Source organism: Pezoporus flaviventris, unplaced genomic scaffold (genome assembly GCF_033815535.1).
Source record: "Pezoporus flaviventris isolate CSIRO_AGI_PZ_B2104156 unplaced genomic scaffold, CSIRO_AGI_Pfla_v1 ptg000016l, whole genome shotgun sequence".
Taxonomy (NCBI): Eukaryota; Metazoa; Chordata; class Aves; order Psittaciformes; family Psittacidae; genus Pezoporus; species Pezoporus flaviventris.
Genome location: NW_026892564.1, coordinates 4,964,736 through 4,981,748, shown reverse-complemented (window position 1 = coordinate 4,981,748; position 17,013 = coordinate 4,964,736). Strand labels below are relative to the sequence as shown.

Below are 17,013 nucleotides of genomic sequence, written 5' to 3'. Positions count from 1 at the left end.
AAGTATCTTCAGGAAAACACAAGAGTGTTCATTCTCTCTCTTTTTGGAACAAGATAGCCAAGTATACATCAGAATAAGTAAAATCTTGAATATAAAATATTCAGTGAAGAAACATATAATCAGGATATTATGTTTACAGAACTATATTAAATCCATCCGGCTGTTTGGTAAATTTGAGTTATCTTTCCCTCACAGAATTATATTTTTGAGGAAGAAATCACAGAAGAATATTTACTCGAAAGCTGCCTAATTAAATATGACAGCTTCAGTTTAAAATAACTGCAAATACAAAAACCACAAGAGGCTCTGTCTAAACAAATATACAAACTGAAGACTTAAGATAAACCTTGTCTTTATCAGTGTGATCTGACTGTGCCTACACAGGAGAAATGCGAATTCTACCGACAGAAAAATAGAGATTAGAAAGCAGTGATTGTGTATAAAAGTGTAACCATACACTAACAAAGATTTGAAATCAAAACATATTTTTAATAAAAATTATTAATATTTCTAGTATAATGATGTCAAAAACCAACAAAGTGAAAGTCAAATAAGTAAATGGCAAAGATAATATTACACAAACCACAATTTACCACCTTTTGATATATGCTTCATGATTGCTCCTTGAGTAACAGTTACATGAATTCTTTCTCTTCACCTTGCCCAGCTGTCCTGAAGTACAGGATAGACAGTTTTAACAGAAAGTTATGTGTTGGTTTTATGTTCATTCTTCAAATTATGCTCATGGTTGCTGTGTATCACTAAGATGTTTCTCTCAGAAAGTACTTATGAACATTTTTACTGTAACCACTGCATCATAGAAACACTATACGTTTAATAAATGCATATCTAAGCAAAGGATGCAACAATATTTTATGGTATTTTAAACATTACTGCACATATCTTAGATTCTCCATAAATGTGTGGTTTTTTCTGTATACTTAGGGAGTGGCTTGCACTGTGCAATATTGTTCTCTAGCATCTCCTCCTCTTCCTCCCTCCCCACCCATGTGACTGCCCCTTCTTACACTGCATGTGGGATTTACTTAAGTGCAGTCAAGTCCAGATGGGTACGTGAAACAAGAATATAAGGTGGTTTTCAAATTTTTTCACCAGGTTATTTTTTTATTGTGACTTCAACCCCTTAATCTTGCAAACAGATAAGCATCAAATTGCTTAATGGAAAATTCTTCATTGAATTCTATATATAACAGTCACCTTTAACTTTCTGTATATATGCATAAATACATGCATATTAAGATATTTCTATTTTATTGTTCTATATATATGTATATGAATGCACATATCACATGTGGTACATGCAAACAATCAACTTTTATACAACTACAAAGAAAGCATATCTTAAGAAAGTTTTGCATCAGTGCTTATAAATCAAAGTTTCCTTAGTACCTTTAATGAAAAATGTAAATAACTTTTCCCAGTTTAAACATAAAGATATGGCAAATGCCACAGAATTTTCTGTGCAATAAAAATATTTATTTTAACCTGAGATCTATTTATCAGCTAAAAGAAAATCTATCACTGCAGTATTTGAACACTGTAGCTATGAAATAGTGAAGCAGCATTATTCTGAAGATAAACAGAAATATTTAGTTATGCAGATATTTCAGGACTTTCAGGCAATATCATTATTTTCAAGGTCAGATTATAGACCTGAAAAATCTACAGAGAAACTGCATAACATTTTATTGCATATGAATGGCTTTTAATTTTCCAAATACCCTACTGCTACATCCATTAAATTGATTTTACCGATAGTACTAACTCGATTTTTTGTAAAGATAAACTACATAGGATTGTTCATTATTTTATTTATTTTACCTTTAACTGGAAATTTTCTTACCTAATGATGTGGGTGATCTGTTTAAAAAAAAATTAAAAAAGCTGAGATTTAGCAACAGTGCAAATATATGCACAAATGAGCAAGTAGTAAGAAGGGAAACTTACAGTCTTCATGTAACTCACACAAAGTGTACTTCCCCTATGACTCAGTATGCTAGAACAATGGAATGATTTAAAGTGACACCAATTCAAATAATCAGCCAGAAGAGAATACATCTGCTGTTAGGTGAAGGAACTCTTCACAGATTTCTTCATTCATTTGGGTTTATTAGCTGTCGTAAGGCAAGAACACTGAGTAGAATTCATGAAATATTAGTAGAGTTGATTACCACAGCTACTTCAGAAGTCAGCTAGGTTGTGGTTGTTTTCTTTTATGTGTAGGAAAGAATTGTTAACATTAGCTTAACTATGTACATGTGTTAAGGGATACTCTATGTTTTGGCTGCGTTACAAAAGGGAGCCTCTGAACACCAACCTCTTTAAAATAATTCATATTTGATAAAGCTTGACACAAAAAGGAAAAATAGCTAATTTATTATTTTTAGTCTTTTTATATCATATAAACCTCTATATTTTTATTAGAATTTTCATGCATGCTATAAATTAAATATGTGTCATCTCAGGCCCTTAGAAACAAAAAGACCATGTAATTCATCACCTACCAGAAATGTTTTACAGGTTAAATTCAAACATTTGTTCATTGCTTAACAATAAATATTTGCTTATACATATTTTTTTCAGTGCATGGGTATGTCTTGTTATTTTGAGGTATTAGTGACTGTCAGAGCCTTGGCAAAATTGATATTGAGAAATAGGCAATATAGTTTGTTTAAAGGCATCTTACATTGACTAGTTCTGTCTTAATGGTTCCACTTGTATAAGCTGGAGTTTGAAAAGACAATTGCCACACTCAATACTTAGAATATGAATTTACTTTTAAACTACAGCCTCCTGAATGCTTGATAGGAAAGGGGCTATTCTTTTAGAATACTATCATTCAAGCTAACACTGAATAGATCTTTCTTTATAAAAGACTAGAAAACAAAAAAAAAGAAAAAATGTGGAATCTGACCATCTATGAATAATGAATTTATTAGACTTATCACACTTAGTATGAATATTCTACTATTCTCATCATGCTATATACATCCCTGAAAATGGAGATGAACCTCAGTGCAGAAAGGTTTTAGTGAGCTGAAACACTTAAACCCATTCCAGCAAATTTAAGATTTCTTTTTTGTCCATTTCAGTTTTTACCCTGCAAATAACTAGCATAGAATATCCAATAGGTCACAGTACCGAAATCTCAAAAACCATTGCAAAAGAGATAATAATTTAATTTTTTATTTCCAACTTATAATGCCATATTATATCTGCCATTGAGGAAGTCTCTGAAAGTCTAATTATCTTAATTTGTGCCTGGCTTGAGAGACAGGCCAAGAGGTGATTGAATAGAACTTAATGAATTAATTACCTTTCCACTTTTTCAAAGCAGAATCACCTACAGTTCTTTTCTGTTTGTTTACAATGCTTGAACACCAGACACAGATGTGAATCACAAGCATATCTGAGACATGAAAACAGTGACATTTGAGCAAAATGGAGTAAGAAGCAAGTAGCAAACTAAATATGAACTTTGTTTTGTTTTAAATCTTCACAAGTGTTTTTTTTCTTCATGTGCTTCTGGAAAGAATGGAAGGAAACTGACGTGCTGAAAGAATTAATATCTTCTCTATTTCATATAATTTCCAAATGAAATTTGTTAGATTTATTAAATCAAATTTAAATGAAATAAAATTAAATAAACAATCAAAATATTAAACACAGCCTGAATTACCAAGCCCACCTGAAAAGCTGGATGTATTTTCCTAAGACAGATTTTTTCATGGATTGCAAATCCTGATGAAATACAAAGTTCTAATGAAAGTATTTCCAGAGTATGGCCAGTTTGCAAGTAAATCCAGTATAACTCTTAGGGGGATAAGGAGGTATTTTTGTTGCTGTTTTGCTGTAGATGAATATCTTTCAAAATATTTTGATGTGCTTCTTCACAAAAACATTCAGTATTTACCCATTTATTAAAGATTTTGTTCTAACATTCTTAATAGCGTTTTTAATGATCTCTGTAGGTAAAATGTGTGTGTTTAAAAGTAATATTTGAAAGAGAAAACATCAGAAAGGAAGAGTCAGTATGATCAGCTATTTGAAAATCTTGCACTTGTATTTGTGACAGCGTGTTTATGTGCCAAAGGAGTCCACTGGTTTAGGTATGATTGCTATGTAAGTTCATTTCAATCACATTTAGTTTATTCATTCTGTTTCATTCTGAAGGAACAAATTCATTCTGATCATTTCATCTGTGGCTGAGAAAATTGAACTGTAATAGATAGCAGTCCCAGAAGAAATTGCTTGGTGTTAGAGCTGCAAGTAATTGTTAAACTCCCACCTGTCTCAGGGCAGAAAGCATGTCCTTGATTAGAAAAACAAGTAGGGGAAAGAAAGGGATGAGAGGAACTATGCTTGTAGTTAATGGCTATGTTGTCATTGTGTATGAAATTCTCAACAACTAAGTCATATTTTCTATTTTTAACTAGAATGTTAATTCATATTTATAGCAAATATTAATATTTAGAGCCTATGCTCTTTATTTCCCACTGAAAGGTAGATATCCTATGAATACAAAACAATCTGCTAGTGAACAGATAAACACACAGTGATAAGACACCTACTTCTATTCATTCTTGTTAAATTATATACTTCTGCCAACTCAGCAGTAAAGACAAGTTTAGTTGTTCTCCTGAACAAAAAAAAAAAAAAGATGAAAATTCAACCCATGGTCACAAGAATATTTTGATGATTTCTAAGATTGCAAAGAATATGATTACTGAAAATTGTATGGAGAATATTTTTCATGTTCCTGATTATATTCCAAGTGAGACTCATTTACACAATTACCAGCATGAATGACAGAAGGAGAGTTTTAAAGGCCTATGTTCCTCCAAGACTCAAGATTTGTCTTTGAACACAAAAATGTACGTCATGTATACTGTCACCATAATGATTTTAATTAATTATCTAAAGGTAGTTAGTGTTCATATTGGAAGATGAAAATGGTGCAGTTATGTTAGATCCCTAGAAATCTTTTTACTATTTATCAGAAGACAGCATAAATATTCTTGAACTTTCAGACTTTTAAAATGTAAGCAAAGTTAAGCACATAGGCTAGGGTTCCACCTAGTTTAGGAAGCTTCAAATAGTAACAGACTAAACTCTCAAAATTAAGGAAGACTCTCTTAATATCTTTTTTTTCCCTAAGTCAGTATACCCTGGGAGCATTGAGAAACTGCTACCTGGTAGTCCTTTGAGGAACTTGAGTTTTAGGTTTAGAAAACCAAACCTTTCATTTCTAATAATATTCCTGTAGTAATTAGAGCTTCTGACCCAGACTTGTTTGGGGCAATTGACTATCACACTCAGCTAAACAGCAGGAATTTCAAGCTATCAAGTTTTCAAGGTTGACCAATGACCTCTATTTTTCAGAAAAGTGTATTGAGAGCCATGTTACTCTCTACAGGGGATTTTCCTTAGATCCAGGCTGTGCACTGTGAGTCAAAGATAATAGGAGCTTGATGCTAAGATCTAATAGGAAGAGGAGCCCTTTATCATTAGCAAAGGTTGTTTTCTTTTCTTACATTTAGGGACTTATTGAAAAAGCTAGAGGACAGAAGTGTACCCACACAAGAAGAAATCAAAGGATTTCCATTCTCAGAGGAAACCTTCACAAATTAAAGCAGATACATGGTCTCTGCATTTCTTTCTGTCTCTGGCCTTCTTGCGTCATGACTCACCTTTAGAAGGCTGACTGCATTTCAGACTTGGTAATCTGGTGGAAAGGATATTTCAAAATGGACTAAACCTCCATGAATTTACTGAGTGATTCAGTAAATTGAAATAAGTTGCTCTTATCAGCTAATTCTATGCAGTTCCTAGCTGAACAAGTCTTCAGCCTTTTCCTTTCACAGAAATTTTTCTAACATTAACTCTACACACAGAGCTAAGAGAAAAGCACAACAGATGAAAAGTATAATTTGTTTACTGTACTGTTTTCATTTCTCCAAATTACTGAACCATGTAAGACAAAAGACATTAAAAAAGGTAAATCTACTATTAAATGAGAAAAGCCTACCTGTTTCTAACCATTATGCTGCTAGGAAACTAATGAAAAATATATTAAGCCACTAATAAACAACTTGGGTTCATTAAGAAAAAAAAGAAAACAAATTGGCAGACACATCACCAGAACATTGAAAACTAACCTCTTTCATTAAGGCAAGGAAATGTTAAAGCATTTATACTGCTTTCCCTGCCATTTTGAAGGATTAAGCATAATATGAAATAGCTTCAGAAATGCCACTCACTCTGTCAGGTATCAGTTCAAGGTAATATATGCAAATTTTATGTTCTTGAAAATTACTGTGGTTTGATTTGTTGTAATAACGTTGTATTGCCTATAGCTTTTGAAACACCAGTTACAATAGCTAGGTAAGCATTGACAATCTATTTCTGCATATATTTATAATGAGATGCATTTACCTAGGTTTTAACCTAGAGAAGTTTCAACTTTCGCAATGGAAAAGTTAATATAGTGAATGCACTTAATGTTCAATTCGTCAGGTATTTAGTAATAATACAAGTTAAAATAAAAACTAACAATCTCTTTGAATTACATTATTTCAACTCAAACTTCATTAACTATATTTTTTATTTTCAGAATTACCTTACTCTCTCTTCAGTACTTGATGCTACACACCTGGGTTTCTGAAATCTAAGAAAACTGTTGTATGATGGTAGTGAAGAGTTTTTCTATTTTTTTTCTTAATCCTGAATTTAGTATATTATGATGATCTTGTTTATAGTTTTTTCAAATATTGAAGATCTATTTTGTGTTGCCTATGAGAAACAAAAATTCTGTTTTTCACTTTAACAGGATTTAAGGTATCAGATGAAACACTATTTACAATAGACATCTGTGCAAAACTAATACTTAATACAATAATAAAAGAACTATTTTTTTTTCTGCTTAATTGTTATGATTCCTAATCTGTCTCAGTGTATACTGGGCAGTGAATTGTTTTGTCTTTCATTGTAAGGTTTGAGCTATGTTGTTATCAGAAATTCATATTGATGTAAGTCAGCTAATAGTATCCCATTGACACTTTTGCTTAAGAAATGTCTCCAGGATCTCACCATCTTTTGATACAGTAATGTATTATATATATATTAACAGAAAAAGGAGAGGGAAGACAGTTCCTGCTTTACTTAAAAAACCCTCCATTATCCCCCATCAACAAGAACAGTTCCTCTCTTTCACATACAACAAAATAAAACCACACAAAAAAAAAACAAACAATAAAATAAACAAAATAGTAAACCATACAGAAAAAGAATGATTACATCCTATCTTCAATATATCCATATTCAAAGAAGCTCAAAAAACGGATGTGCTGAAGTGTGTAAATTAACTGCCTCTACTGAAAAATGTTATTGGACCAGATGCTGTTCAATTTGTCCTGAATACAAAAATCCTACGGGCCCATTCTCAAAGGTTTTTCCAGACTAATTTTAGGCAGTGGAAATTAGATCAACTTCTATCCAAACAAGCAATGAAAGTTCTTCTTAAGTGTTTCCAACTTTAATTCAAGTATAGAATGCATAGCAAGACAAAATGCCTGTTCTGGCTCCTCTTACTATTATTTTGTAAAAAAATGAAATTGTTGATGTGGAACAAGATGTGTTTGATGTTTTATCTAATTGCTCTATAATGAGCATCTGTCTCTATAGGTCATTTATGTCAGGTGTATATAATACAGCATCTTTTATTAAATACTGCAGAAAACAGTTTCAATTTGATGACCTCTTAAACAAATATCAGTAATATAGGGCTGATTTTTTTTTCAGCAAAACTAGAAGGAACTATTATTTATTCATGAGGCATCACACAAAATTCATTAGCACAGATGTTACTGCCTGCACAAAGAATTCCAAATGAACATGATGGGTTATAAATTGAAATTAAAATTGATTACAAATGCAAATCTTAATAACTGCAGAAACAGGACTATGTAAAGCCATGACGTTGTGTACAGTATTTCTCTCTCATGAGCTACATAAAATATATATTTATGGATAGTGTCAAGCTGTATCTATGTGGGTATATCAGAAATGAGCCAAAACTCACACATATCATTAGTGCCAAAGCAGCCATTTAGTGAAACAATGTGGTAGTGCCTACTCTGTGCCAGGGGAAACAGCCTTGTTGAGCAGTCTTTCCAGGGCACTTTTGGAATAAGTAAATTCCGGTTTTCTGACTGCATTTTCATTAACAGTTCAGCTGATGCCTTTAACAGTGTTAATATATCTACTGAAATACTTAAGATCTCAAATCATCTGTCCATTTCCAAAAGTGGTAAACATGCTGTTAGACACAGGTAATGTATTATTCTGCCAGAAAGTGTTTTGGTAAAATGGACACAATTTTTTCAATCTTTATTAGGAACATGTGAGAGGTTAAGTTAGCTTTATAAAAGCATAATCAGAATTCACAATCCCAATTGTGATAAATATTATCTCTAATTAGAGCAGCCTGTGACACACTTATTAATTATGTTACACTTAGAAAAACAGAAATTACAGTGAGAAAAAGTACAGTACTATGAGAGAATGACTGCAGATTGAATCTATTGGTTTATTCCTTTCTCTCATTTTGTTACTGATGCTGTTATACTTACCAACCATGCAGCTACGCAGTTTTAGTACTTACACACATTACGTTGTACTTACATAATTACATTATGATGTGTAAACCTACATTTAATTTTTATTGCTAGGATATATGCCATGATTTCAACCAACATGTTAGTACTGAAATTCAAGACTGTGAATTTAGTAAATTTTTTTTTTTTTTTTAGTCCAGCAAATTCCCCTATTAAAGCTTCACAAGAAAAATGTGGCCAAATAATTAGGCAAAGTTCTATGCAAAATTGAGACAAACAAGGCAATCATGAAATTATCAAATTGCTATTCCTTTAAAAAAGATAAATTACACTTGCTGTTACTATCTATCTCAAAGGGGAAATTATCCATCTTGTCTTTTCTCTTAAGATAAAACCTATTAATTAAACTTTTAAGTTTTAACTGAAAGAACAAAATTAGACTTAATTCTGCAGCTAGGTCATAGGAATAAGTTTCAAGGAAAACATATATTGCCAGTTCAAATGAATGAGGTATTATCATGACCTTCTTGCTTGGTGCAGCAGGATTATTTCTCTTTTGAATATATATTTGTCATGAACAGTACTTCTTTAGATGGCAAACTGGAACTACTCAACTTCAGGAAAAGTATTCAGGAAATAAATCTGAAACAAAAATATTTAAAAGTCCTTTCTGCAAGGTAGACAGGAATTTCAAGAAATATGGGACAACTGAGCAGGACACATAAACAGTTAGAAGTGAAGTGGAAAAAACATAAGAAGAATAAGATACAGAGAGGAATGACGCATGTGTTGAAAAATAAAAATAGGGGGAGGTAAACATGAAGTTAAGAATGCATTATTTAGACAGAATGGCAATAATAAAAATAAGAGAAAAGTTTAAAATAATTTATAAATAAAAGCTACATGACTGGGTATACATATAAAAAGACTTCTATAGATCTAAAAAAGGAAGAAAATAATAAGCAATTTTCAGATTTTGTCACTTGCAAATTACATGACTCATCGCAGGAGAGTGTGAAATTTATACTATTCAAGGTTGTAATTCTTTATATATCATATGTTTTACAGAAAGGAAGGATTGGACCAGATTTAAAGCAGATATATAGATGTATTAAAAAAAAAAGAATTTAAAAAAACACAGGCAGACAAAAATTTCCAAAATTGGAAAGTAGAGATTGGTTGCAAGTATAACATGTGTTATTGACATATTGTATGATGTGCACAAAATACCAGGCAGGAAACTTTTTTATCATTATTTATTTTATTAATTTTATTAATACCATCTAGATATTCAGGATTAGCTTTCAAATGATAATAACTTTCAAATGATACTAAAAAAAAATCTAAAAATGACTTTTTTTTTTCATTTCTTTTTTTTTTCTTAAATACAAAAGAATTGGGGATTTTACTTAAAGTTATTAATAATTTCCACATAAGTAATCCTGCAATACTTAAAGCTTATGCTCAAAGGAGTAGGATCATAGATTTACAGAATCATAGAAAGGTTAGGGTTGGAAAGAACGAACTAGTTCCAACCCCATTGCCATAGGTAGGGATTTCTCACCCTACACCATGTCACCCAAGGCTCTGTCGTTGAACACTGCCAGGGATAGAGCATATACCACTTCTTTGGGTGACCTGCTCCAGTGCCTCACCAGCATCACAGTAAAGAACTTCTTCCTTATATCTAAGCTGAACTTCCCCTGTTTAAGTTTAAATCCATTAACCCTTATGCTATTGCTACAGCCCCTGATGAGGAGTCCCTCTTTGCCATCTTTGTAGGCCCCCTTCACCTATATTGGAAGGCTGCTATGAGGTCTCCACGCAGCCTTCTCTTATCCAGGCTGAAAAGCCCCAACTTCCTCAGCCAGTCCTCATATGGGAGGTGCTCCAATCCCCTGATCATCCTCGTGGCCCTTCTCTGGACTTGTTCCAACAGTTCCATGTCCTTTTTATGTTGAGGACACCAGAACTGCACACAGTACTCCAGGTGAGGTCTCACAAGAGCAGAGTAGAGGGGCAGGATCACCTCCTTCGACCTGTTGGTCACACTCCTTTTGATGCAGCCCAGGATATGGTTGGCTTTCGGGGCTGCGAGCGCACGCTGCTGGCTCATGTTCATTTTCTCATTGACCAACACCCCCAAGCCCTTCTCCGCAGGGCTGCTCTGAATCTCTTCTCTGCCCAGCCTGTAGCTGTGCCTGGATTGCCCCATCCCAGGTGTAATATTCATCACTTTCACCATATAAAGAAAATGATGATTAAGAAAAGCATCATCAATAAAAAAATAAGACATGGTAAGGTAAAACAACAAAGTGCTTTATCATATTGAATCATGTAATAACTTAAAGTGTAGAACTTTGTTCTCAAACGCAGACACTGTATGAACAAATGTTTTATAACAAGGATCTTCAATGAAATGAAAATAAAATACTTTGACATGTAACCTAAAATCAGATTTCAAAGGAGGAAAAAAAATATTTTCCCTGTCTTTCAAGGAATAGATTTTTGTTGCTCACTCTGTCTGTGAAATTCTTTGAACACCTCAGGCCTTTTCTCAAATGAAATATATCAAAGGAATTTGAGGTAAAGCTACTTGCCTTAAATTACAAGTTTAAAGATCAGGTAACTTTGAAGACATTTCAGCTCTTCAACTGAAATAAATAATATAGATGCTGGACCTGAGAAAAGCTAAATAACATACAGCAGGATGTTTGAATCTTAATTTATGCTGCTGCCTTTGAAACCCGGTGATACAAACATGCATCAATTTTGAGTCAGGGAAAAAAAAAAAAAATAAGAAGAATCCAACAGTTCATCCTGCTGAATAAAAGCCTCTTGATTATTATAAAGCACGTGGAAAACTAAAACCAAAGACATATTTGGTCATTTATGAAATTTCAGATTACTTCTAAAACACATTGGTAGTGCAATATTTTGAGAAATTACACTTCTCATTGATAGTAAATATTGTCAATGATTTCATTTGGCACCTTGTCATCTCTGTTACTTTTGTGCACATAAACATTTTTATGTGACTGTATCTCCAAATCTGAAGAATGATACCTTAAATTCTTAAGCATACATTTTATATTTTGAAGAAGGCATTTGGTTAAACTTTCCAATCTTCTCCTTTGCCAAAATAATCAAGAATTTTACTTAAGTGTAAACATACAAACACATCTTTTCAATTTGAGCAAGTACCACTCTCAGTAGTGGCCCTGGGTATGTTTAAAATTAATCTTAAACGTTAGACCTCACAAGCCTCAGGATTAAGGGGAAACATCATTAACAACATAGAAAAAACTATGGATTCAAGAGATGATACAAAGTAAAATTCTTAAAAAAAAAAAAGGAAGCAATATACATCTCTTAATCTGTTTTTATGAAGAGCTGTTAAAGTAATGGAAGGTTTATGATAACATAGTATTGAAAATGAAAGTGGAAGGACAATAAGCAGGACATTTTGTGATTTAAGCCTTGCAGTAGAAGATAAGGAGCAGTGAACAGAAGACTGGCAAAATGTTACAAGGAATACTAATAGGGCAAAAATAATGTTAAAATAAGAAAGTTCACTGAAGAACCTTTATTGGTTATAAATAGTGAATTGATAGTAACAAGACTAGCAGGTAGCTGATGAAAGAAAAATAAAGGAAAAGAAACCCATGGAAGTTCATTTCACATCATAGTTCACACCTTGTGCATCATTGACTAGTAAGGCAATAACTGAGTTTGGTAGTGATGCTTTCATATTAAAAGAATATTGGAGCATTGAAAACATGTACTTTTCTTATGTATCATCAAAACTGTTCTTTCCTGATAGAGAGTAAAGATGAATAAAGATAAGTAAAGCCTGAGGCACCTGATGCCCACAGCAAACATCTAAGATAAAATCATCAAATCCAGCAACCTTAATTAATTTTAAAAATCTTATTATAAAATTGCTTAGCCTAACTAGACTTAGTTATACCATTTTAAAGACAAAATCTACTTCTACTTCAATGATTTTATGGGAAAACAAGGCTTTTTTTTTTTTAAATATTATTATTTGATATAGCTCAGGACATCTAAAATCTTTTATGTTGACAGATTACATTTGCCCCTTTTTTAAGGCCATCACTGGGGCATATTTTCTGTATTAAATGTCTTCCTTTATCATCTTTTAACCCCTTTCCTTCCATCTCTTCAATTACATATAACTTTATGGTCTTTTATACGCCTATTCATAGATCTGGAACCACTTCCCAGAAAATATCAGTAGTCTCAATATGTTCCCAGCTCATCTTTTCTCTGATTCATTCTATCTTCAAAAATCTTGTTGCTCTTCAGTGGTAAATTTATCACTGAACAGTATATCAACCTGTACTGTTTCCAGCCTATGCCTTTTTACTGTTACTGGAAAGTCACAGTTTACATCGTATATTGTACCATGTTCTGTTGTGACATTTGAGTAGTTCTTCTTAAGATCGGGTGAGAAGCAAAAGATTTCCAGTGTTTTGACATCAATTTCTATCCACTATTAGACTGCAAATAAAGGAAGTTGACTTCTTTGTGGGAAGGGAAAAGAAACACAAGAATTCCTCTAAAGATGTACTGATGTGGCTAATCTCTCCTGGATGGACTGAAGTTCAAGATCTGTATCACCTTATTGAGAGTAGGGACTGAATTGCTGCTCACCTAACTGGTGAGAAAGCAACATTCAGGCTGTAAAAGTAGTTACTTCCTCCTGTTTATGTTATTTTCTGTATATTATCAAATATTCCAGAGGAGGAGAAAGAAGAGCTGGAAAATCATGAATCTCATATCTATTGTATAGGAACATCACCTGGCACAAAAGAAACCCAAGCAAATTAATTCTACCAACTCAAAGAGAGGGAGGGAGATTTGTTCCTGGAGTTCCTACAGTCCACAAGCGACCCCTCTCACTGTTTTTTTTCTCAGTGGGTTTGTATACATACATACATATTCAGTCTTGGACTCAGTAAAGCTTCCACGCTGATATTTTTATTAAAACAGCTCTATTTTGAAAAAAGATATATTTTAAATAACCTGATCTTTTTCTTTTTCTAATAATTCTCAACTGTATCTCTTATATAAATCATACATAATATAACATAAAGGCAGTGAAAATATCATCTGAATTTCTGTCATCACAATAGTCTTGCTTGACTAAATTCTCATCTGAAAGTTGCAAGTGAAATATCATATGTAGTACAGGAAATACAGAATAAGACTTTATTAGTATTAGCTTATGATACTCTTCTTACACACTGTGTGAAAATGATATTTAATAAAGCAGCATCCTTTCAGCTTATATGAAGAATGATTTTCTTTCATTTAAAAAGCAAACTGCTCGTTACTCATAAATGTATTTACATATACCCAAATAAAAACAAACAAACAAGCAAACAAGTTATGTGCAATTAAGCAGCTAGGTTAACCTATACAAAATTAAACCAGGAACAGCCAAAGTAAGCAAAACACTGATAAAAAGTAAGCAAAAAACCAGAAGTAAGCAAAATAAACAAAAACCTACTGATTAAACAGATTGAACTTGGGATTCTTATCATCTCCTCTTTGAAAAGTTCTTTTTAACATGCCATAGACTGATTTTTTTCTATTAATATTTATTATTATTGTAGAAGTATCTGACATAATAGAAATTACATTTTTAAAAATATGTTTGTATAACAACTATTAAACACAGCTTGTGGCAAATGTATACTTATTACAAAAGATTAGTAGAGTAGTTCAGCAGGTAAGTAGAAGGAAATAAAAAGTTTTCAGTTAATTAATTACATAGTTCAATGATTGACTTGTTTAAATGGAGATGTCAAAAATAAACCTTAAAAATAAGAAGTCATTAGTAACTGAAATGCTTCTCAAAGTGATCCTTTCATATAATTTATAGAGGTCTAGTTTCTTTCTCTCTCATTTTTAATCATTAATCCATCATTTTGAGAATACCATAGCATGCTTATTTTTTATAAAGTCCATTTTAGGAATTTTCTCACTAATTATACTAATATTCTATCCTGAATATTCAACACCTACTGTTAAATCAAACCACAGGGCTAGCTCAGCTCAGATGAGTAGTCCTCTGCACCTTCACAATCACACACATGAGCATATGCAATATGTCCTTCTTCTGTGGTGATAGAATTCTAATTGTGATAAATTATCTTTGAGGCATATCTGCAGCTCTCTCAGTAAGAAGTGACTGTCACTTAAAAATGGGGAGCCTGCAGTGTCATTGACAACTGTAATCAGAAAACAAATCGTTCTTTTCCTTTTTCTTCTTGAAAGCATGTGTAATGAATTCTGAGTCATGTCTGAGTCATACTCTCTCTGGAAACAAATTCATTGGTAAATGAAATCAACTATAAAGAATAAAATCAGAAGCTACAGGATCTATAGACAAAAATGAGTACTTTATTTGGAGCTCACCCTAAGATACCAAATGTCTTGACTAAAAAGACTTAGTTCACGACAAATAATCCAAACTAGGCAATAAATGTTCTCTTTTTAAGATGATTTCTCCTAACCCATCAAAAGTCAGAGTTGTAGAGATTTTATTAACTATCATTGTTCTGGTTATAGGTTTTCAAGTCTATCTCTGTTGTATCTGATGTCTTCACCATTTTGCTAGGTGGCATGTTGAGTACCAACTATCTTCAAATGATCTCATGAGACAATCTGAGTGTTTATTCCTTCTATTTTTTTCAAGTGTCCAGTTTTTAAAAAATCTGGTGTCTCAATACTCATAAAGAGACCTTTAGTTTAATTTTCTGAATAAGAAAAATAACATTTTTTAGACACTGTTTGGTAAATTGTTTAAACAATTCCAGGTCCAAAACCAAGATCAAATTATTAAAAAAAAAGAAAAAAAAAAAATAATCATAGGAATATTTCAGTGTTTACTGGAAGGTGCCCCTGCCCGTGGCAAGCAGGTTCAAACCAGATGTTCTTTAAGGTCCCTTCCAACCCTAGCCATTCTATGATTCTATAAATCTGTGATTATCTAAATCCTCCATTTGTATGGTTTAATAAGGCAAACTGGTGGGATCGGAATAAGAACTGAGCTGTAATTAAGTTGCACATGAAATAGTATGATCAGAGATATGTTGAGTGCATTTAATTTTTTTTTTAAGAAATTAAAGTGTTCTCAGCTTTACCACTGTAAATGCAATCTAATTTTGTTCATAATGATAAAGCCTACTTCATCTTTCAGGCTTTTTATAAGTGGGTTAAAAACACAGCAGAAAACACATCTTATGTTCTGTGTGAAAAGAATGTGTAAAAATTTGAAAGGAGAAAATAAAGATTAAAAATATGGTTATTTAATTCTGGTGTCACATGAAATCTTTAGGTCACAAAATGTCCTAACCATCAGATCTGGATGAAGAGCTATAACTCTCCTTCAGAAGACTGAGTGAGACTTCCCTCATGTTTTCAAGTATCCTTGTTCTTACAAGTATGTTCATGCATATACCAAGTGTTCTTAAGTCTTGTTTGCACTGAAACAGGCAGAGATAGAAAATAAACTTGAGTGTATGCTGATAACAGGTCTCAGATGTGATTCTCAGGCAACATTTTGTTCACCAGCAGAGAATTGAGGAAACGCAGAGAAAAAGACCAAGAACAAAATATATATATATATTTTATATATATATTCCAATTAAAAATATATAACCATGTAGTTTGAAGTAGAAAGTGTCTTTTATATTTTGACAGACAAAGGTGCTTACAGTTAAGATTGAACTGAAAAACAATGTTAGAAGTCACTAAGGAAATGACTAGAGAGAAAAAAGAAAATTGCAAATAATTTTGAGAGATTATATATATTTCAACTGAAAGTATGAAATTAAAAATTCTACTTCACCTCATCTTCATGCTACACACATTAGACTCTTACATTGACTAATATTTCCACGCAGATGATGAACTCTACTATTTTCTGTATATTGCATATTGTCTTTCATCTAATTCAGTTATGTTTCAGAAGACTGAGAGGCTTGCCAAGCTTATATGTTACATAGTTTATTTGATTGCTAATCCGCATAATTCTAAAGGCCTACATCTCAAACTATGACATTAAATATTATGCCAAATTTTCATTTCAATTTGTCTTTTTTTTTTAATTAGTAATTTTAAATGAACATATAATGTTCTATTTACAAATCTAGTAGAAGTAACAGCGATTCACTTTGTCCACTCTCTTTCGAATAGTGTTATGTGACCTAGAAGAATATGACCAATTGATAGGCTCAATTCCTGTGGACAGAAAAATGTGTGTTAAAAATAACTGTTCTGAAGAAAGACTAAGTCTGTATAGATTATGTACCATGGAATCATAGGACAGTTTGGGTTTAAAGAT

At 32.4% G+C, this 17,013-nt stretch overlaps 1 protein-coding gene across 5 annotated transcripts in view; it reads right to left on the bottom strand.

Annotated features, from left to right (window-relative positions):
• The window catches only part of MGAT4C (MGAT4 family member C), a 393,664-nt gene that overhangs the window by 329,642 nt on the left and 47,009 nt on the right, over window positions 1-17,013 (bottom strand). Inside the window, exon 2 of one of the 5 annotated variants that reach the window (XM_061454645.1) lies at window positions 9,160-9,278. The exons of the other annotated variants lie outside the window; for them this stretch is intronic. The gene's annotated coding sequence lies outside the window, so the exon portion shown is untranslated. The remainder of the gene's footprint in view (window positions 1-9,159; window positions 9,279-17,013) is intronic. 5 annotated transcript variants of the gene reach the window in all.